The following is a 23879-nucleotide window of genomic DNA, read 5'->3' as shown; positions in this document are numbered from 1 at the left end:
TTCCATCTAGTACCGCCAACACTGTGCGAATGTTGAATACTGCTGACCTATTTTTAACGAACCCCAATTGATGTGGTCCTACTATCGATGGGAGGATCAATGCTAGCCGGTCTGCCAGGATTTTAGAGATTATTTTAATGTCTTGATTTATCAGCGATATGGGACTGTATGACGAAGGGTCCGAGGGGTCTTTTCCTTGTTTGTGTATTACCTTTATATACGCCATATGGCCAGACTGTAGTAGAATTTTATTTTGGAGAGTGTAGTTGAAAACTTTTACTAAAGTGGGCATAACATCTTCCTGTAGTATTTTATAAAATTCCCCCGTCATTCCATCGGGTCTGGGGCCTTGTTATTTTTAAGGTTTTTCACAACTCTTCTCACTTCCTCCTCTTTTATTGGGGCATTTAACATTTCCCTGTCCGATTCCGTAATTGTGGGTAATGACAGATTGTTTAGGAAGATGCCTCCTTCTGTGTCATTTGCTGGCCCTTGTTCATATAATTTTTTGTAGAAATCTCCAAATATGTCATTGACTTTCTTTGGGTCATTGTGACTAGCCCCAGATGGGTCCCTCAAATGAGTTATGGATGTTAAAGGAGTTATTCCCTTTGCCATTCGTGCCAGAAGCGAACCTGCCTTGTTCCCGAATCTAAAATAATGTGATGCAATTCTCTGGCCCCTCATCCTCTCTGCCCTGTCCAATCACAAGTCAAGTTCTGCTTTCTCTTTTATCCACTTGTTCCTATTACCAATAGATGGATTATTAATGTAGTTTCTGTATGCTTCTATGGTCCTTCTGCTGGCTTCAGTGTATGCTTTAGTTGTTTTGTTTCGCAATGCTTTCACATATCCCATTATTCTTCCCCTTAGTACTGCCTTAGCTGCGTCCCAGTATAAATGGGAGTTCTCCTCATGCGCCTTATTATCCCATGTATATTCCTGCCACCACATTTTTACCAGTTTTTGGAAGTTCTCGTCTTGGGCTAAGTGTGAATGGAATCTCCACAGTATGTCTGTTCCCTTGGGGTAGGTTTCTTCTAAGTCTAGGAGTAATGGGGCATGATCTGATATCACCAGATCTTGTATGTTGATCCTCCTCATTTTGTTGAGTAGACCCTGTGTTAGTAGAAAATAGTCTATTCTAGACCATGTATTATGGACGTGGGAGAAATGAGTGTACTCTCGGTCTGCCGGGTGTGAGTTTCGCCAAGCATCTATTACTCTAGTATGTTCTGTGAATAGATTCAGCACCCTGTCATGTGTCCTGGCTACCATGCGTTTGTGTCCTGTGCCCGACCTATCTTCTCTGACATTCATTACCGTATTAAGATCCCCTCCTATTAATATGTTCCTCTCAGGGTCCTCCAAAACCTGCCTCTCCAACTCCTGGAAGAAAATCTTATTACTCTTATTTGGTGCATATACATTATAGATTTTGAGTCGTCCACATGGGGTATCAAGCAAAGCTTTTTGTATTCTCCCATCTCCATCATTTTCCTGTGTTATTACCTTACAATTTGCCTGCTTATGGAGTAGTATTAACACACCTGCTTTATTATTTTGGGCTGAGGATCCCATCACTTCTCCCACCCACATTTTGCACATTCTGGTGAAATCCTGATTTTTCAAATGGGTCTCCTGAAGTAGGGCAATGTCTACTTTAAGCTTCTTTAAGTGCCTCTATATCATTCGTCTTTTGTGTGGCGACTGCAGGCCTTTAACGTTCCATGACACAATTCGCATCCTTATATATTACTTGAAATCTTACTTCTTATCCTATCTTAACTAAAACCTTCTTAAAACCTGTCCACCACGTCTCTCTCTGGTGGTGCAAAAAAAAAAAGTCAATGAAACCAAGAAAATAACACCGCTATCCTATATCCTTTTGTAGGAAAACACAGTTGCGGACTTCACTTTTTTCCCGCATGTATGTAGGGACTCCTACTGATCTCTCTTTCGCTCCTCAAAATATGTTCGCTTTCTTGAGCTTCCACACTTCCCTTAACCCCTTCAGCCCCCAGCCTTAAAGACCCGGCCATTTTTTGCAATTTTGACCAGTGTCAATTTGACAGGTTATAACTCTGGAACACTTCAACGGATCCTGGCGATTCTGAGATTGTTTTTTCGTGACATATTGTACTTCATGTCAGTGGTAAATTTAGGCCGATATGTTTTGCGTTTATTTGTGAAAATTTCGGAAATTTGGCGAAAATTTTGAAAATTTTGCAATTTTCAAAATTTGAAATTTTATGCCCATAAATCTGAGAGATATGTCACACAAAAAAGTTACTAAATAACATTTCCCACATGTCTACTTTACACCAGCGCAATTTTTGAAAAAAAAAAAAAATTCCGTTAGGAAGTTAGAAGGGTTCAAAGTTCATCACCAATTTCTCATTTTTCCAACAAAATTTACAAAAAAAAATTTTTTAGGTACCACATCACATTTGGAGTGATTTGAGAAACCTAGGCGACAGAAAATACCCAAAAGTGACCCAATTCTAAAATCTGCACCCCTCACTCTGCTCAAAACCACATCCAAGAAGTTTATTAACCCTTTAGGAGCTTCACAGCAACCAAAGCAATGTAGACGAAAAAATGAAAATTTTACTTTTTTAACACAAAAATGTTACTTTAGCCATAAAAATTAGTATTTTCACAAGGGTATCAGGAAAAATGCATCATAAAATGTATCGTGCATTTTCTCCTGAGTACACAGATACCCCATATGTGGTGGTAATCAAATGTTTGGGCACACAGCAGGACTCGGAAGGCAAGGAGTGCCATTTGAATTTTTGAGTGCAAAATTAGCTGCACTCATTAGCGGACGCCATGTCGGGTTTGAAGACTCCCCGAGGTGCCTAAACAATGGAGCTCCCCCATAAGTGACCCCATTTTGGAAACTAGAGCCCTCAAATATTTTTTCTAGATGTTTGATGTGCACTTTGAACCCCTGGGGGCTTCACAGAAGTTTATAACGTTGAGCCGTGAAAAGAAAATTTTTTTTTTTTACCACAAAACTGTTGCTTCAACCAGGTAGCTTTTTTTATCACAAGGGTATCAGGAAAAAATGCACCATAAAATGTATTGTGCATTTTCTCCTGAGTACGCAGATACGCCACATGTGGTGGAAATCAAATGTTTGGGCGCACGGCAGGACTCGGAAGGCAAGGAGCGCCATTTCACAGCAAAATTGGTTGGAATTATTAGCGGACGCCATGTTGCGTTTGGAGACCCCCCTGAAGTGCCTAAACAATGGAGCTCCCCCACAATTGACCCCATTTTGGAAACTAGACCCCTCATGGAATTTATCTAGCTGTTTAGTGAGCACTTTGAACCCCTGGAGGCTTCACAAACGTTTGTAATGTTCAGCCGTGAAAATATTTTATTCTTTTTTTACCACAAAATTGTTTTTTCAAACAGGTAGCTTTTTTTTCCACAAGGGTATCAGGAAAAAATGCACCATAGAATGTATTGTGCAATATCTCCTGAGTACGACGATACCTCATATGTGGTGGAAATCAATTGTTTGGGCGTACGGCGGGGCTCAGAAGAGAAGGAGCGCCATTTCACAGTAAAATTGATTGGAATTATTAGCAGACGCCATGTTTCATTTGGAGACCCCCTGAGGTGCCTAAACAATGGAGCTCCCCCACATGTGATCCCATTTTGGAAACTAGACCCCCCCCCATACAAAAAAAATTAGTTTGGCGAAATAAAAAATACAGACATCAGTAAAAAAAAAAAATAAAAATGAGCGCCTGCCACTAAGACCAGTGCCAAACGTGAGAGCAATGCACGAGTCTCGCATCGCATCATCCACTGCAGTCTGGAAGCGAGCGACTGCGCTGGATAATGCGATGCGAGAGGGCGGGGCGGCAGATGAGAAAGGGCGCAGCGGATGGAAGATGGGAAAGGGCGCAGCGGGTGGAGGAGCGGCAGAGGATGGGAAAGGGCGCAGAGGATGGATGATGGGAAATGGCGCAGCGGATGGATGGGAAATGGCGCAGCGGATGGAGGAGCGGCAGAGGATGGGGGGGAGGTGAGATGGGGATACCTACCTTACAGGATGGATCTAGGCAGCAGGATCACAGCAGACAGAAGAGGCAGCAGATGAAGGAGGCAACAGATCGAGGAGGGTGAGAGGGGGCAGTAGATGGAAAATGGGAGACAGCAGGCAGCAGATCGGGGAGGGGGGCAGAGTCTGATGGGAGAGAGAGATGGCACATGGAGGAGGGGGGGCCCCGGGGGGAGGGTGGCTTGCAGCACATGTAGGGGGAGGGTGGCTTGCAGCACATGTAGGGGGAGGGTGGCTTGCAGCACATGTGGGGGGAGGGTGGCTGGCTTGCAGCACATGTGGGGGGAGGGTGGCTTGCAGCACATGTGGGGGGAGGGTGGCTTGCAGCACATGTGCTGCAAGCCAGCCACCCTCCCCCCACATGTGCTGCAAGCCAGCCACCCTTCCCCCACATGTGCTGCAAGCCAGCCACCCTCCCCCCACATGTGCTGCAAGCCAGCCACCCTCCCCCCACATGTGCTGCAAGCCACCCTCCCCCCACATGTGCTGCAAGCCACCCTCCCCCCACGTTGGGGGAGGGTGGCTTGCAGCACATGGAGGGATAGGAGGTGTGGCGATGGAGAAGGGGCAGCCGATGAAGGAGGCGGCGGCCGCCGATCGGAAACAGTGGGGGCCGATTCGGGGGCAGCAGCGGCTGAAAAAGGTGGGTGCGACGGCGGCGGGGACAGCGGTGGATCGGGAGTGGCGGCGGGGACAGCGGTGGAGCGGGAGCATGGCGCCGGGGACAGCGGTGGATCGAGAGCGGCGGCGGGGACAGCGGTGGAGCGGGAGCAGCGGCGGGGCGATCGGAGACAGCGGCGGGGACAGCGGTGCATCGGGAGCAGCGGAGGGGACAGCGGTGGAGCGGGAGCATGGCGCCGGGGCGAACAGAGACAGCGGCGGGGACAGCGGTGGAGCGGGAGCATGGCGGGGCGATCGGAGACAGCGGCGGGGACAGCGGTGGAGCGGGAGCATGGCGCCGGGGCGATCGGAGACAGCGGCGGGGACAGCGGTGGAGCGGGAGCATGGCGGGGCGATCGGAGACAGCGGCGGGGACAGCGGTGGAGCGGGAGCATGGCGCCGGGGCGATCGGAGACAGCGGCGGGGACAGCGGTGGAGCGGGAGCATGGCGGGGCGATCGGAGACAGCGGCGGGGACAGCGGTGGAGCGGGAGCATGGCGCCGGGGCGATCGGAGACAGCGGCATGGACAGCGGTGGAGCGGGAGCATGGCGGGGCGATCGGAGACAGCAGCGGGGACAGCGGTGGAGCAGGAGCATGGCGCCGGGGCGATCGGAGACAGCGGCGGGGACAGCGGTGGAGCGGGAGCATGGCGGGGCGATCGGAGACAGCGGCGGGGACAGCGGTGGAGCGGGAGCATGGCGCCGGGGCGATCGGAGACAGCGGCGGGGACAGCGGTGGAGCAGGAGCATGGTGGGGCGATCGGAGACAGCGGCGGGGACAGCGGTGGAGCGGGAGCATGGCGCCGGGGCGATCGGAGACAGCGGCGGGGACAGCGGTGGAGCGGGAGCATGGCGGGGCGATCGGAGACAGTGGCGTGGACAGCGGTGCATCGGGAGCAGCGGCGGGGACAGCGGTGGGGCGGGAGCATGACGCCGGGGACAGCGGTGGATCAGGAGCGTGGCGCCGGGGATAGCGGTGGATCGGGAGCAGCGGCGGGGCGATCGGAGACAGCGGCGGGGACAGCGGTGGATCGGGAGCAGCGGCGGGGCGATCGGGGACAGGGGCGGGCGGCGGGGACAGGGGCGGGCGGCGGGGACAGCAACTTACCGCTCTCCTCGGCTTCCAGGGACGGTCACAGGCCGCAGATCCACATTGATTGGAGAGAGCGGTCACAAGACCGGTCTCTCCAATCAGAGCTGGGGGCGGGTGAAGCATCGATCACCCAGCTCCAGGCCAATGGCCAGTGCTACAGCAGCACTGATCAGGGCTGGATTTCAATGTTCCAGCCATTTTCAATGGCTGGAACATTACAGTGGCTGTAATTGGCTGAGCGGCGTTCGTCAGCCAATCACAGCCTCTGTAGGTTCGGGGAGGAGGCACCACCCCTCCTGAGGTCAGGCAGAGGTCCCCTCCTTCCCGAATCTACCGTTTAAGTAAACAAATTTCACTCCCCGGGGCTCCGGGACCACGATTTCGCCATGACGTACTGAGTATGTCATGGGTCGTTTAGCACCATGTCACCATGACGTACTCAGTACGTCAAAGGTCGTTAAGGGGTTAAAGGCATGCTAAACATAGCTTCAGAAATATATACAAGTATCCCCAAGCCCTGAGGACTGAAAGTAGGTTGAACCTCGACCCAGTATATAGAGGCTCATTCCCAGGAGAGATGAAGAAAAAGAAAAGAAAGAAAAAGGAAACAAGAGGAAGAAAGGAGGGAAGAATGGAGGAGGGGTCCAGAGGATGGTTATGGGAAGGAGAAGGGTCGTAAATGGGGAGAGGTGTGAATGGGATGGGGGAGTTGATTGGGACGGGTGGGGTGGGAGGTAGTTTGTGGGTGGGAGACAGTGTGTAGTCGGGGGGGGGGGGGGCAGGAGAGGGTTTGTTTGTGGGTGGCAAAGGGGGTGTGGGCGGTAGGGGGTGGAAAGTAGTTTGTGGGTGGGGGAGTGTAGTTGGAGGGAGTGGGAGGGGAGTGTGGGTATGGGGGTAGAGGGAGGCAGTTATGTGTTGGAGGGGGGTGCGTTTGCGTGATGGGATAATAACGGGGTTGGGCAAGACAGGGAAAGAAGAAGGACAGAGGAAGAAAGAAAAAGAAGAGAAAAAAAAAAGAAAGGGAAAAGCGGGGGTATGGAGAGGGACTGTGGGTGTCTGGGTTATGGTAGAGTTAACGCTTTCAGGCCCACATCATGAACTCCAGACCCCCATACAAATCCCCCTCCCCCATCGCTCCTTTACAAACAGCATCAATACTCCACATTAATCATCAGCAATTTTGCCCCTGTAAGGGCTATTTTATGTCCTTACGCCCTCTGGGGAGTAGCATCCCCACTCTTCGCCAGAGGCGACGCTTTTGCAAAAGTCTTGTCTACATAGCTTCTTGCCTGATCAGGGGCCGTGAATGTCTCTGTACCTCCTCCTGGGGCAAAGATTTTAAGGATGGCCGGGAATTTCAAAGCAAATTTTATCTTCTTTTTGAAAAGCTCTGTGCAGACATCACTGAAGGCTCTTCTTTTCTTTGTGACCTCCGCCGAATAGTCACTGAATATCAGAATCTTATGTCCTCTTACCACCGTGGGGGATGTCTTCTTCCGAAATGCTTGTAAGATGTTAGTTTTATCCACAAAGTTCAAATATCTGACAATCACTGGTCTGGGTCTTGGAGGTGTGTTTGCACTTGTGTGCTGGGCTGGGGGTCCCACTCTGTGTGCCCTTTCAGCCTTGAGTGTATCAGCAATCCCCAGAGCGTGAGGTATGTCCTCCATGCATATCCCCATTAGCTGGTGAGGGGTGATAGTTTCTGGGAGCCCGATGATTCTTAAGTTGTTTCGTCCGGAGCGATTCTCGAGATCATCAATTTTATCTGCAAGTTGCTGGTTCAGCCTGGTGACTCTTTGCAGCTTGGCCTGCACCTCTCCCAGCTCATCCTCCGCAGTGCTGAGTCTATTCTCCACTGTAGCCAGTCTTTCTGATTGCTGTGAGATGGCTTCCTGCATTTGCTTCAGGGCATCAGACACTGTCTGCTCCAGCATTTCCTGAAGCTTGGGGGTTAACATCTTTACCACCTCATCAGCTAGGGACTTGTAAGAAATGCTGAGACCTGCAGTGCTTATCTCCTGCTCACCCCCTCCCTCCTGCTGGGTAAGCTGATTACCAGGTTTATTGCTTTTCCTGGGCTTGGTCACCTCCAGAGCCATTTTAGCCTTAAGGCCCCGTCACACTAAGCAACATCGCTAGCAACATCGCTGGTAACGAACAACTTTTGTGACGTTGCTAGCGATGTTGCTGTGTGTGACATCCAGCAACAACCTGGCCCCTGCTGTGAGGTCGTTGGTTGTTGCTGAATGTCCTGGGCCATTTTTTAGTTGTTGCTGTCCTGCTGTGAAGCACAGATCGCTGTGTGTGACAGCGAGACAGCAACAACTAATGTGCAGTGAGCAGGGAGCCGGCTTCTGCTGAGGCTGGTAACTAATGTAAACATCGGGTAACCAAGAAGCCCTGTCCTTGGTTACCCGATATTTACCTTTGATACCAGCCTCCTCCGCTCTCACTGCCTGTGCTGCCGGCTCCTGCTCTGTGCACAGATAGCTGCAGCACACATCAGGCAATTAACCCGATGTGTGCTGTAACTAGGAGAGCAAGGAGCCAGCGCTCAGTGTGCGCTGCTCCCTGCTCTGTGCACATTTAGCTGCAGCACACATCGGGTTAATTAACCTGATGTGTGCTGTAACTAGGAGACTGGGGGCTGGTCACTGGTTGCTGGTGAGCTCACCAGCAACTCGTGTAGCCACGCTCCAGCGATCCCTGCCAGGTCAGGTTGCTGGTGGGATCGCTGGAGCGTCGCAGTGTGACAGCTCACCAGCAACCTCCTAGCAACTTACCAGCGATCCCTATCGTTGTTGGGATCGCTGGTAAGTTGCTTAGTGTGACTGGACCTTTAGCCTGGCTGCTCCTTTGGGCTGGGGAAGATCCCTGTCCTACAGTCCCGTTCTTGTGTACATACCTCTCCATTATGTCTGAGGGGCATGCACACTGTCTTATCTCCTCTTTCCCACCTCTTATCAGCTGGTTTGTGTGCTTGGGACTGCAGGGGTCTTGATAAAGAAGCAGGAGCTCTTCTCACACGCTGCCTTCCATGCGAGCGCAGAACCCGGAAGTCGCGTCCCTGCTTTTATAGTCACGCTCACATGCGACCAGCCGCCATTCCGTCCCCCTTAGTCTCTTTCCGGCTCCTCCTCTACAGGGGCGGGGTTTAGGCCTTCGGGCCTCCACTACTCGAGGAGACGCTCGAGTGGGAATTTTTCGCGCCCAAGATGGCGGCTTCTCAAAATTTTCAGCTGGACACCTCCGGCGGTCACAAGGCGCACCTCTACCAGACGGCAGAGCAGTAAGATCCTGTTCGTGACGCCAAGTTGTCGTGGGCAGAGGAGGATGCGCTGCGCTCTCCCACTGCTCGGGTCCGGCTGCTGCTGCTGCGGCTGCTGCTCGGTGGTGGCTCGAGTGGTGGGCCGGATCCCGGGGACTCGAGCGGCGTTCCTCGCCCGTGAGTGAAAAGGGGGGGATTGATTGTGGGGATTGGATATTGTCCATGACGCCACCCACGGTTGTGGTGAGGTTGTGACACCACCGCTGCTCTGGATGGGGATCCCGGGAGCGATGACTGGGAGCAGCATAGATGTTGGTTCTCCCCTCCATGGGTAGGGGGTTGGTTGTCCCGGGGCCCGGTGAGGGTAGGTGGGGATGGATGGCAGGCGGGTTGCGGGGCCTGGTGAGGTGCAGGGTCGCGGGGGCAGCGCTGTGCCGCACGGCACGGTGGTACTCACTCAGCCAATGATGAGGACACAGATCTCGGTAAAACACACGGCTGGATGGACGGGTCCCACAGACGGCTGCGGTGTTGTTTCTCCCGGCAGGTTGATGGTGACTGCCTTTCCCTGCACCTATGTAGTGTAACGGTTCCAATGGGTTCCCACCGGTAACCCGCTCCCCGGCTTGGATATAGGCCGGAGGAGCCCCTTTTGCCCGCAGGCTCTGGCCCTGGGAACGGTAGCCTTGGCGGTGGCTGTGTTTCCCTCTCTGGGTTGGACTGTTGCCTTCTGTCGGGACTTGGCTGCTGGGAAACCCAGGAGGTTCCCTTCGCTAACGAATTTGGCAAATTCACGGCGACTCCTAGCCTTGCCGGGGTCCGTAAGCCCCTGCCAGATGGTGCTGACTTCTCTTTGTGTACTGGTCCGGTACCGCCGGGCCACCACCTGTCCACGGTCCTTGCGGTAAGCTCCGATAGGCCACTCCTGCAGACGGTCACCACCGTCTGCCAACCTTGCTGATCCGTCCGGGCCACACACCCGGACTAACTTCAGGCTCCTGAACTGCCACTTCACTCCTCTCACTTTCACCTCCAAACTTAATCTGCCTGCTTTTCTCGCCTCCAGGACTGAGAACTCCTCGGTGGGTGGAGACCAACCGCCTGGCTCCACCCCCTGGTGTGGACATCAGCCCCTGGATGAAGGCAACAAGGGTTTCTGTGTGACTTCGGTGTGCCTGACCGGGAGTGTGGGGTGTGTTGGTGTTGTTCTCTGTGGCCCCTGGCTTGTCCAGGGCGCCACAGTTCTCTCTCCTTAACAGCAACCTGCAGGTGGCGTCACATGACAAAAAAAACCTCCCCTGTAAATACCCCCCATTAACAAAAGGGGCCCAGAGCATGGGACTGGGCAACGGCCACCGGAGTGACATTCCCATTTGTTACCGCCCGGGACCGAGTACCACCCTCTCTGGGTGCTATATATATTATATATATATATATATATATATATATATATATACATACACACACATATGGTCAAATTGTTTGTACCCCTCGTTTAATGAAAGAAAAACCTACAATGATCACAGAAATAACTTGATCATGACAAAAGTGATAATAAATAAGAAAATCTATGAAAATGAACAAAAGAAAGTCAGACATTGCTTTTCAACCATGCTTCCACAGAATTTTTAAAAAATGAAACTCATGAAATAGGCCTGGTCAGAAATGATGATACCCCTGGAAATAATGTGACAAATGGGACATGTTAAATCAAGTTGTATCCACTAATTAGCATCACAGGTGTCTCCAATCTTGTAATCAGTCAGTGAACCTGTATATAGGGCTGCAGATACTCACTGTGCTGTTTGGTGACATAGTGTGTACCACAATCAACATGGACCAGAGGAAGCAAAGGAAAGAGTTGTCTCAGGAGATAAGAAAGAAAATTGTAGACAAGCATGTTAAAGGTAAAGGTTATAAAACCATCTCCAAGCAGCTTGATGTTCCTGTGACTACAGATGCACATACTGTATTATTCAGAAAGTTAAGATCCATGGGACTGTAGCCAACCTCCCTTGGACATGCTGCAGGAAGACAATTGATGACAAATCAAAGAGAAGGATAATATGAATGGTAACAAAAGAGCCCAGAAAAATGTCTAAAGATATTAAAGGTGGACTTCAAGCTCAGGGAACATCAGTGTCAGATCGCACCATCCTTCGTTGTTTGAGCCAAAGTGGACTTCATAGGAGACGACCAAAGAGGACACCATTGTTGAAAAAAAATCATAAATTAGCCAGACTGGTATTTGCCAAATTACATGTTGACAAGCCACAAAGCTTCTGGGAGAATGTCCTATGAACAGATGAGACAAAAATGGAACTTTTTGACAATGCACATCAGCTCTATGTTCACAAACTGAAAAATGAAGCATATCAAGAAAAGAACACTGTCCCTACTGTGAAACATGGAGGAGGCTCTGATATGTTCTGGGGCTGGTTTGCTGCATCTGGCACAGGGTGTCTTGAATCTGTTCAGGGTACAATGAAATCTCAAGACTATCAAGGTATTCTAGAGAGAAATGTACTGCCCAGTGTCAGAAAACTTGGTCTCAGTCGCAGGTCATGGGTCTTGCAATAGGATAATAACCCAAAACACACAGCTAAAACACCCAAGAATGGCTAACCTAGACAATAGTGTGCACTTTTCTGAATGAGACTGGAATTTTTTTTGTAGATATATATTTGCTGTCTCTGTAAGAGAACATTATTTCCAGATATTTTAGGGAGCAGTCGCATCAATGATGGACACAATATAAGGGAAAACTGGAAACTGGGTTATTACAGAACTCATTGTGGCTAATCTTCTTGTTGCCAAGCAATCTTGGAAAGCATGCAAGGAAGTTAATAACGAGGAAGTGAAGAGCCATGTCTTTCTGCAAGATAATTATAGCTGTGACAATTTTCTCTATTTATTTTTGCTAAGAATATTTCATGTGCATCAACTAACAAAAAGACACACTGATAGGGAATTTAGATTGTGAGCCCCAATGGGGACAATATTTCTGATGTATATAAAGTGCTGTGGAATTAATGGAGCTATATAAGTAAATAATACATATGCGAGATTCAAAGAAGACAGATTATTGAATTTCTAGCAGGAGTGTCTCACCTTAATCTTTTCTCTGAAAGAGAGCTTGAAGTTAGCAAGGCTCTTGTCAGGGGCGTAATGACTGTGGTTGCAGAAATCGCGACCGGGCCCAGCAGGGTTAGGGGTTCGGTGTCCTCCCTGCAGAGCAGCAGCCGACTACTCGCAGTGAGAAAGAATCTGTAACAGCAGACCACACAGCCACTATGGGGCTCGTGAGTCTGGGGAGTGCGGGACCAGTGGTGGCACCAGCCCCCCCTCACCCATCATTGCTCACAGCAATGATGAAGGATGGAGCAGTGCACTCTGCTCCATTCTTCATTATTTTCCCCCTGTGCCTGCCCTCGACATCTGAGCGCAGCAGAGTGAGCTAATGTCACTACTGCGTGCCTGCTGTGCTGACATGGTTGAGCCTAGAATGTATGGGCTCCTTCCAGGTTAGTGGCCGTGACCATATTAGTTAGTGGGTGCTGAGACATACAGATGGGAGGACACCCTAACCGGAGCAGCTGGGGAATGAGGAGAGGAGAAGTGAGTACTTGTTTTTTGTGAGTGCACAGTGGCTAGAGGCCTGTGGATGTGGATTATATATGGAGAACTATGGGGCTGCATAATACAATATGAAGGACTATGGGGCTGCATTATAATACAAGGGGCTTCTGATAAGTCTTTGGCTTTGTGATCTTTTTTGTTTCTATGGTAATGAATGTTACATCACATGAAAGCCTTATGTGTCTAATATATGTTTTCAAAATTTTGTGTTTGTTGCTTATAGCAAAAAGTGTTCTACGCACGCGGGAAAACAAAATGGCCTAGTCTAATGTGATATTCACATCAACTGAGAGCAGAGGAGTGATAAAATTCTTGTTTCTGAAAGAAAGGTCCGCAAAGGATATGCATTGCAATATATCGCAGACATTGGGGGATCAATGCCCTTCATATTCCACAGTTAAGAACTGGATTGCCAAATTTAAAACGAGCCACTTCAGCACCAATAATGTTATTCTTGCAGAAATCGTCGATGCTGTGCACAACCTCATACTGGAGAATCAACGAATTTCAGCTAAAGCAATAGCTGACATCATGGGATATCCCGTGAACGTGTTTGTGTCATTATCCATGAACATTTGGACATGAGAAGCTATCTGCAAAGTGAGTCTGACAACAGATTAGAGAAGCATGTGAGTGAATACTTCCCAGTCCATTTGTCAGCGTTTCCGGACTCATAAGAACTTCTTGGATCGACTGGTCACTATGGATAAGACCTGGATTTATTTGTATGAACTTGAAAACAAAGAGCAGTCAAAAGAGGGGAGGCACAGTGGTTCTCCTCGTCCAAAGTAGTTCAGGGTGCAAAAATCAGCCACTAAGGTGATGGTGTTTGTGTTCTGGGATAAGGAGGGCGTGCTGCTAGTGGACTATCTTCAGGGTTCCACTATCAATGCAAGATATTATATTCAACTTTTGGACCAATTGAAGGCAGCTTTGAAGGCCAAAAGGTTCGGCAAGCTGTCCAAAGTAATCTTGTTTCTGCAAGATAACGCCTCCGCTCACTGTTATGAACTGGTAACCGTGGACGATCACAAAATATCCCATTAATCAGGAAAAAACAAAACCACAAGAGTAGTTGGAAACTAAGCTGACCGCAATCCCCTATCTATCGGACAGCACTGGACGTAGCAGTGGGAAGTTCCTAACACATCTAGACACCTCATCACTGCTGGAGAAACTTGCTACACCTCAAAGATAGAAATAAGGAATCCTAACTTGCCTCGGAGCAGTCCCCAAAGGAATAGCAAGCCCCCAACATGAAACGACGGTGATGTAAGAAAACACAATACACAGATAGAAAATATAGATTAGCAAAGGAGAGGCCCGACTTACTAGATACAACAGGACAGGAAAGATAATTTATTGCGGCCAGCAAAAAACCCTGCAAAAAATACCAAACACCTGATAAGTAAAAATCCTAAGACCACACGGTCTCTCCCCCACTATATCAGGTACTCTTGTGCCAGACACTTTAAACAGAACTGCAGATATAATGGGAAGAAACAAAAATCACAGAACAAATAATATTCTAAAGTGCAAATAATCCAAACATGAACAGGGAGCAAGCTCCCTTTCTTGCTGGAGGAACTGCCCTATTCACAAAAAGCAGAGAGACAGATTCTCACAAACAAGAAACCAAAACACAGAACAAAATGGAATAAGCAGAAACACCCTTAAGTGCATTTCCAGCAATTAAGCACAGAAACTAGTAAACGTAGCTGGAGTAGATTCAGGCACAGAATAAATAGGAAAAACTAAAGGAAAACTTCCAGCCATCTTCAGAAGCAGCAGGAAACATGCAACACCTGCGGCCGCCAGGCAGAAACTGCTCTCCTAAATACACTAGGCTGATCTGCAATAGGACTTTCTGGATTCCTAATTAATGCCATCACCTGTTTGAGTCACAGATTCAGACTCAGCTTAATTACCATACCTGGCCACCAGAGGGAGCTCCACACCAGCACCCACTCGGATAACATTCACAATAGTACCCCCCTTGAGGAGGGGTCACCGAACCCTCACCAGAGCCACCGGGTCTGTCAGGATCGGCATGAAGAAAGGCATGAACCCATCTGTCAGCGTGACTGTCAGAAGCAAAAACCAAGGAACAAGGTACTGAAGCTTACGTCTATTAAGGCGGGAATCCAAAATTTTCTCTACTTCATACTCTAGATCCCCATCTATCAACACAGGATCAGGAGGGGCCGCCGTGGGAACTGCTGGTTCCACATATTTCTTCAACAAAGACTTATGAAAAACATTGTGAATTTTAAAAGACTCAGGAAGAGCCAAACAAAAAGATACGGGAATAATAATCTCCAAAATCTTATAAGGCCCAATAAATCTTGGCTTAAATTTAGGAGAAGAAACTCTCATAGGAATATTTTTAGAGGACAACCAAACCATGTCCCCCACTTTAAACCGGGGACCAACAGTCCTACGCCAGTTGGCAAACCTTTGGGCATTTTCCTGGGACTGAAACAATTTGTCCACTACCTGACTCCAAATCTGCTGCATTTTCACCACCACAGAATCAACTCCCGGACAGGCCAAAGCTTCAACCTGCCCTGAAGAAAACCTGGGATGAAATCTAAATTTGCAGAACAGAGACAGCAAAGTAGCAAAGTTAGCCCTATTATTGAGAGTAAACTCTTTCAATGGCAGAAACGAGACCCAGTCGTCCTCCTGATCTGCAGATACAAAACATCACAAATAGGTTTCCAAGGTCTGGTTTGCTCTCACAGTCTGACCATTGGTCTGAGGATGAAACGCAGAAGAGAAAGACAGCCCTATTCCTAATTTAAAACAAAATGCTCTCCAAAATGTGGACACAAACTGAACTCCTCTGTCTGACACAATATTCTCAGGAATACCATGTAAATGAACCACCTGTTGAAAAAACAAGGGCACCAACTCTAATGAAGACGACAACTAATGCCGGCGTCACACGGGACAATCTATCGTGCGATCACACGAGCGATCGTACCCGCCCCCGTCGTTTGTGCGTCACGGGCAATTAGTTATCCATTGCACACAAAGTCGTTTTCCACCCTTAACAGGCACTTACCTCCCGGATGACCTCGCTGTGGGCGGCGAACATCCACTTCCTGAAGGGGAAGGGACGTTCAGCGTCACAGCGACGTCACACAGCGGCCGGCCAATAGAAGCGGAGGGGCGGAGATGAGCGGGACGTAAACATCCCGCCCACCTCCTTTCTTCCGCATAGCCGGCGGGACGCAGGTAAGCTGTGTTCATCATTCCCGGGGTGTCACACGGAGCGATGTGTGCTGCCCCGGGTACGATGAACAACCAGCGCAGACAAGAAGAAACGACTTTTTGAAAATGAGCGATGTGTCAACGAGCAACGATAAGGTGAGTATTTTTGCTCATTCACCGTCGCTCGTAGCTGTCACACGCTACGATATATCAAATGATGCAGGATGTGCGTCAGTTACGACGTGACCCCGCCGACATATCGCCCGATATATCGTACCGTGTGACGCCGGCATTAGGCAATGGTACCAAATGGACCATCATAGAAAATCTATCACAAATAACCCAAATAACCCAAATAACCGTCATCCCCCAAATCCATAGCGATATGAGTCCAAGGTCTCTTAGGTACAGGCAATGGAAATAACAACCCACTAGAACGGGAACAACAAGGCTTGGATCTAGAACAAACCCCACAAGATTGCACAAAACTCCTGACATCCCGAGATAAAGAATTCCACCAAAAAGACCTACTCACTAGATCCCTAGTACCAAAAATCCCAGGATGACCACCCAATACGGAACAATGAATCTCGGACATAACTCTACTCCTCCATTGATCAGGACCATACAGTTTCCCCACAGGACATCTCTCAGGTTTGTCACCCTGAAATCTCTCAAGTGCTAACCTCAAATCGGGCGAAATGGCGGAGAGGACCACACCTTCATTCAGGATAGTAGATGGCTCAGCAACATCAAGAGAATCAGCAAAGAAACTTCTAGAGAGGGCAACTGCTTTAATATTCTTGGTACCCAGTAGAAATGAGACAACAAAATCGAAATGCGTAAAAAATAGAGCCCACCTGGCCTTCCTAGGATTCAGTCTTTTGGCAGATTTAAGGTAGGTCAGATTCTTATGAACAGTGAGCACCACAATTTGATGTCTAGCCCCCACCAACCAATGTCTCCATTCTTCAAAAGCCCGCTTCATAGGCAATAATTCCCGATTACTCACATCATAGTTTCATTCAGATGAAGAAAATTTCCGAGATAATGAGAAGGCACAAGGCTTCAGTTTGGAAGTTATAGGTTCTCTTTGAGACAAAACAGCTCCTGCTCCAATCTCTGAGGCATCTATCTCTAGTTGAAACGGAAGAGAAACATCAGGTTGCTGCAGGACTGGGGCAGAAGTGAACCTCTTTTTAAGCTCCTGGATGGCCATAATGGCCTCTGAGGTCCAATTCTCAACAGCAGCTCCCTTTTTGGCCAAATCCATCAAAGGCTTAACAATACTAGAGAAATTGCCTATAAATTTACGGTAGAAATTTACAAAACCCAACATTTTCTGAAGGGATTTTAAAGAAGTAGGCTGAACCCAGTCATAAATGGCATGAACCTTGACCGGATCCATTTCAATAGAAGACGGGGACAAAATAAACCCCAAAAAGGAAATTTTTTGTATGCCAAAGAGACATTTTGACCCCTTAACGTACAATGCATTGTTCTTAAGAACCTGAAAAACAGTCCGAACTTGCTCAACATGAGAGTCCCAATCATCAGCAAAAAAAATCAAAATATCATCCAAATAGACGATCAGAAATTTACCAATTAGTTCCCGGAAAATATCATTCCTCAATGACTGGAAGACGGAGGGGGCATTAGTGAGCCCAAAAGACATCACTAGGTACTCAAAATGCCCCTCATGGGTATTAAAAACCTAGAAAGACAGACGGGGAAAGAAACAGCCCTGTAAACAGACAGCCCTGGAAAAAGACAGCCCTGGAAAGAGACAGCCGGGCAAAGAGACAGCTAGGCAAAGAGACAGACTGGGAAAGAGACAGACTGGGAAAGAGACAGACGGGGAAAGAGACAGACGGGGAAAGAGACAGACCTGTAAAGAGACAGCCGCGCAAAGAGACAGCCAGGCAAAGAGACAACCGGGCAGACACAGCCCTGGAAAGAGACAGACCTGGAAAGAGACAGACGGGGAAAGAGACAGACGGGGAATGAGACAGACAGATAGAGAGACAGACACAGACAGACACAGAGAAAGAGAGAGACACAGAGATAGAGACAGAGATAGAGAGAGAGATTGATACAGAGACAGACAGAGAAACTGATACAGACAGAGACAGACACACAGAGACAGACAGAGACAGACAGAAACTCGAAGGGAGATAGTTACTATCCCGGGCAACGCCAGGGTAATACAGCTAGTTAATAATATACATACTCTGTGGAAGATGGTAAATTACTATCCCATTCCTACAGGGCTCCTGTACAAAATCAGCATATGAACCTCTTGTCTGTAGCACACAGTACACCATTAATCTACGTATCTCATTCCCCAACATGCTAACAGACAGAAAACAGTGATGGCAGTGAGCTCCTTATGTACAGTGTATATACTGTGTGTGTGTATATATATATATATATATATATATATATATATATATATACAGATGATACATAACCATCCTGTTATATTTTACACACTATATGACAAATGCTGTATTACTATCCAACTACATTGAGTACTTGTTATGCAGCAGGTGTCACATGACTATCCACTACATTCTACAGATTCTGTATGCCATGTATTGCTTTATTACTCCCTTTCATTAGGCATATACAGTATGGTGAGCACTACATTACTATTCCTTCACATGTCATGCTGCCTTTAGTAGGTCTACTACTAGTACTTCCAGAATAACTTTCAAGATTAACTAAATTCTGCCATCAATATGGTGCATTCATCCTTGTCTATGTCACTTTGTCTCCATAACTGACACTATTATATCCTTTACCTCTTCTTCAAATCCTTAGATATTAATTTAAATTATGTTTCTGCTGCAAAGTCTTCCAAATGATATATAGTTAGTTGTAGAGCAAATATATAATCTACTGATATTAGAAATCTTTCACTAAAGATCATCCCACTTTTGGGACTGATGAAATAGTCAGGTCGTTTACCATACAACTGTGAGCTTTGGTGATAAGCAGTGTGCTAAAGTTCTGTGCTGCTGCTCTGTGAAGCTCCGAGGAAGGAGAAGAGGAAGGGTATGTGCACATGGTGTCTTTTTTTAGCAGATTCTTCCTAGAACTCACCTGAAAAGTGCTCAATAAATAATAAAAAAATGAACATATGTCCTGGAAATTCAAGGCAACTTGTTGGGCATATGTTCTGGGTTTTTTTTGTGACTATTTACGGTAACTATTTCAGACTTCGAAAGCCATAAAGTGGCTAAGAGAAGTGATCTGATTATTTTTTAAGCATCATCTGCTTGTAAGCTACCACTACGTTGTATATAAATTAAAACAAAAATCACAAAAACGATAAAGGACAAGCACTCCTGGCATATTCCTGAAGTGTCTTCTGCTTTAAAATCTATGCAGGTACTCCAATATCTATAAGATGTCATATGCACATACCCTAAGTATGCATTATGACGAGTCCTAGTAGGATACTGCGCACCACAATGCAGTACCATACACTGGCAATACAAAATTCACAAAGACTTACTTATTACATGCATTATTTAATGTTTCACCTTGCAGAACCATGGTACAACCCAGTTTATAATCCTGAGAATAGTGCTACATCCCTAAATAGTTCAGGTATTATCACTATATATATTAGACACACACACACACACACACACACACACACACACACACACACACACACACACACACACACACACACACACACTGACTGTTAAGGTATTAAGGTATATATCTATATATCGTATACCTTAACAGTCAGATGAAGAATGCCCTAAGTATGTACATTCAGGCAATGTACAGTGAATTGCTTAATACATTCATTATCTATATGTAGTGTTATGTGCACTATTTATCTTTAAGATATCTATGCACTAAACTCATGGTGTATATTTTATTATAAATTCTTCTATATTCTTTCTATTCAAAACATCTGCAATGTCTCATTTCTATACAACAATACTTGAACTGACCCAAAATACTATATTTACCTGTGAGGTAAAGGAAACTTGCCGCGTGATCCTCAGAGAGAATAATATCAGCACATTGATATTATTTTTAATCCACAAAATACTTAGACACCCAGGATGTTTCTCCCATGGGAAGTTGGTTGAATTTGTCTGGCATATGTTTGGAATCCTTCAAAGTTCTTGCTTTCTCACTGTTTTGGACATGTGAGGAATTTCAATGAGAACTAAGCTCTTTTACATGCAAATCCGACCTTTCTCCACACATTGGCCAATCAGTGATATTTTCCAAGTTGTGGAAATCAGTGCCCCTCTATAAGTCATTGTGTGGACGGATAAAAGAGACACAGTGGAATTAGGATGAGATTTAGAGCGCTGAACAAGCAGATCTTTGTGAGACGTTGAGGCTTACAAACCTTTCCCCAATGCCCTTCCCTGAACAGCAGCCAATAGTGCTCCAGCATTAATTGTGCCCATTATTAAAAGGGGGAATACTTCAATTGGGATGTTTTACTCCATAAGAAATGTTGTACTATTTTTTTTCTAATGAGACTTTCTGCGGCACTTACCATTGGAAACAATTTATTTTTTTTCAATCAGTTGGAGATATATTGATGACATTACTGTCATGAACATCAGGAAAGATAAAATATGATGTATTATTGTTGTATCGATCTTTTTATGCTTTCAAAAAAGACTTTTAATCTTTTATTCAATTTGCATCCCTCTGATGTAAGCTCTTTCCACCACATAATGAAAGTATCCAAAGTTCTGACAATATAATGAGGTCAAACCTCAAGACAGGGGTCATGGTCATGAGCCCAGCACTGTACAAACCCATATGAAGCTAAAATGTCAAGCAGATAACTTTTAATAACTTTTTAATGATCAGAAAATCATATTTCATGGATGGTCCAATTAAATGTTCATGGCATTGTTCAGCCACTAGCAGGCTCAATGTACCTTCTAAAGCGGGCTTTACACGCTGCGACATCGCTAATGCGGAGTCGTTGGGGTCACGGATTTTGTGACGCACATCCGGCCGCATTAGCGATGCCGTTGCGTGTGACACCGATAAGCGATTTTGCATCGTTGCAAAAACGTGCAAAATCGCTAATCGGCGACACGGGGGTCCATTCTTAAAAATCGTTACTGCAGCAGTAACGAAGTTGTTCCTCGTTCCTGCGGCAGCACACATCGCTGCGTGTGCCGCCGCAGGAACGAGGAAGCTCCCCTTACCTGCCTCCCGGCCGCTATGCGGAAGGAAGGAGGTGGGCGGGATGTTACGTCCCACTCATCTCCGCCCCTCTGCTGCTATTGGGTGGCGGTTCAGTGACGTTTCAGTGACGTCGCTGTGACGCCGCACGGACCGCCCCCTTAGAAAGGAGGCGGTTCGCCGGTCACAGCGACGTCGCCGGACAGGTAAGTATGTGTGACGGCTCTGGGCGATGTTGTGCGGCACGGGCAGCGATATGCCCGTGTCGCGCAACAGATGGGGGCGGGTACCCACACTAGCGATATCGGGACCGATATCGCAGTGTGTAAAGTAGCCTTTACATTTCATATAGGTCCCAATGAAAGGCACTCATCAACCACAATTGTTCATTTTAGAGCTTCTTTGTGATGACATAATGCAATAAACTAATGGACTAATTTGTTGATGGGAGTTGGCAGGTTTAAAGATCAATCACAATGGAAATCTCTCTACTTATGGATCATTTATATGGGCTGATTTCAGCCAATCAATCATAAGTCAATTAGCTCCCATTTATTGACCTGTCTACACAGTCTACACAGCCTGACAAACTGATAATGAGGATTTTCATGCCAGCATTATTTATTATGCATTGCTTATATAGCACCATCATATTCTACAGTGCTTTACAGCCATCATCATCACTGTCCCCATTGGGGCTTACAATCTAAATTCCCTATAAATGTGTCTTTACAGTGTGGGAGGAAACCCACACAATAGCAGGGGGAACATACAAACTCCTTTCAGATGTTGTCCTTGGTGGGATTTGAGACCAGGACCCTAGCGCTGCAAAGCAGCAGTACTAACCACTGAGTCACTGGGCTACCAAATAACAATGCTGCTACATTATCAAGTAAACATGGAAATATTGAACCAAATAATATAAAACTCTATATTCCTCTGTAATATACTGTTCTGAGATAAGGTAGTATAGGAGATATAACAAATGCAGTTTAAAGGGAATCTGTCACCAGACTGTAAGCTGCAGCCACCACCACTGAGCTCTTACAGTAGGGAAAAAAAGTATTTAGTCAGCCACCAATTGTGCAAGTTCTCCCACTTAAAAAGATGAGAGAGGCCTGTAATTAACATCATAGGTAGACCACAACTATGAGAGACAAAAGGAGAAAACAAATCCAGAAAATCACCTTGTCTGATTGGGCAAGATTTTTTTTGCAAATTATGGTGGAAAATAAGTATTTGGTCAATAACAAAAGTTCATCTCAATATTTTCTTATATCTCCTTTGTTGGCAATGACAGAGGTCAAACGTTTTCTGTAAGTTTTCATAAGGTTAGCACACACTGTTGGTGGTATGTTGGCCCATTCCTCCATGCAGACCTCCTCTAGAGCAGTGATATTTTGGGCCTGTCACTAGGTAACACGGACTTTCAACTCCCTCCAAAGTTTTTCTATGGGGTTGAAATTTGGAGACTGGCTAGGCTTTCAGATGGTGGAACGCTGTCCATCGAGGGTAACAAGGCATTTGTCTCTACTAATGAGATCCCTGCAGAGATTAATCTGAAGGACTCCTATCTCCTCCAGTATTAGTTAATAAGAAGATTGCATAAATTGTTGTTGGACATTTTCAGGTATTGCTAATATCCCCTAATGAACCCTGGGAACTTCAAGGGGGGTAATGCGTTGGGATGGTTGATTACCCCAGCAGATAAGTAAACTGGGGTTTTTCTAACTTGTCATATAGGCCCTGTTATTGTGCAGTTATGAGATTTATTATTATATGACCATAGATATTGGAAAAAAGTTTGTTTAGCCCAGCAGACAAGCTAACTGGGGATTCTTCTGATTTGTCATATAGGTCTTGTGATTATACAGATACGGGAATATAATTTGATGACATTACGTATTTAAGAACATCTATCTCTTCTTTGACTGTGCACAGTCTGCACTTTGGGTGTTAGTGCTGGTATTTAGCATTGGTAAGGACAACCAGGTCTCAGCCGATGTGGAGCGGGGGCACCCAAATCAGTAAGGTGTATTTACCTCCGCTGTCAGGCAGTAATAAGCCTCGGAGAATATTAGGCCCTTGCCCTATAATATCCTGGCTTCGTAATTATTGCCACTGTACTATCTGTGGCACTACAATATTGATACACCAGTTGTCACTCACCATCCAACCTAGTATTTCACTTTGGTCACCTTCATATGACATCTGTCTGTTATATAACTGTTCCGGCCCCACGTCAGTAGCAGCCGGGCTGCTCGGATCCGGATCCGCAGTGTGGCTTGAGGGAGTCTCCGGACCCGGGGGTCAGACGGACACTCCAAATGAAAGGGGACGTATTTGTACGGGATTTGCTGTAGTCAGTCTGTGACGCCACCCACGGTGTGTGGTGAAGTGTGGCACCACCGCTGCTGTTGTGAGGCACCCGGGGGCGATGGGATGGCAGCTGGTTGTTAACCCCTCCGTTGGTAGGGATGGTTGCCCCGGGCTGGTGACTCGGTGCAGGGGACGGTGATGGCAGGGGCCAGCGCGCCTGGTCAGACCAGGGAGTCTCAGTTTACTCACGATTAAATAAATCAGACAAGTCCAATGGTTAACCAAGGTGCTGGTGGCTGGCCGCTGCGGCCGGGTGTACTCTGGGCCCTCACCTGGGGTGATGGTCTGTGTCACTTTCCTCTGCACTGTGTTGTGATATGGTGGACTTCCTGGTGTGGAACACGGGAGTCCGCTTC

At 47.1% G+C, this 23879-nt stretch overlaps 1 protein-coding gene across 1 annotated transcript in view; it reads right to left on the bottom strand.

Moving 5' to 3' along the window:
- Positions 1 to 20122, bottom strand: part of ACSBG1 (acyl-CoA synthetase bubblegum family member 1) — a 155822-nt gene extending 135700 nt beyond the window's left edge. The window contains exon 1 of the mRNA XM_075345498.1: positions 19953 to 20122. The gene's annotated coding sequence lies outside the window, so the exon portion shown is untranslated. The remainder of the gene's footprint in view (positions 1 to 19952) is intronic.
- Positions 20123 to 23879: the final 3757 nt, after the last annotated feature.

The sequence above is a fragment of the Anomaloglossus baeobatrachus genome, chromosome 4, assembly GCF_048569485.1.
Source record: "Anomaloglossus baeobatrachus isolate aAnoBae1 chromosome 4, aAnoBae1.hap1, whole genome shotgun sequence".
Taxonomy (NCBI): domain Eukaryota; kingdom Metazoa; phylum Chordata; class Amphibia; order Anura; family Aromobatidae; genus Anomaloglossus; species Anomaloglossus baeobatrachus.
This window is presented reverse-complemented; position numbering and strand designations above follow the sequence as displayed.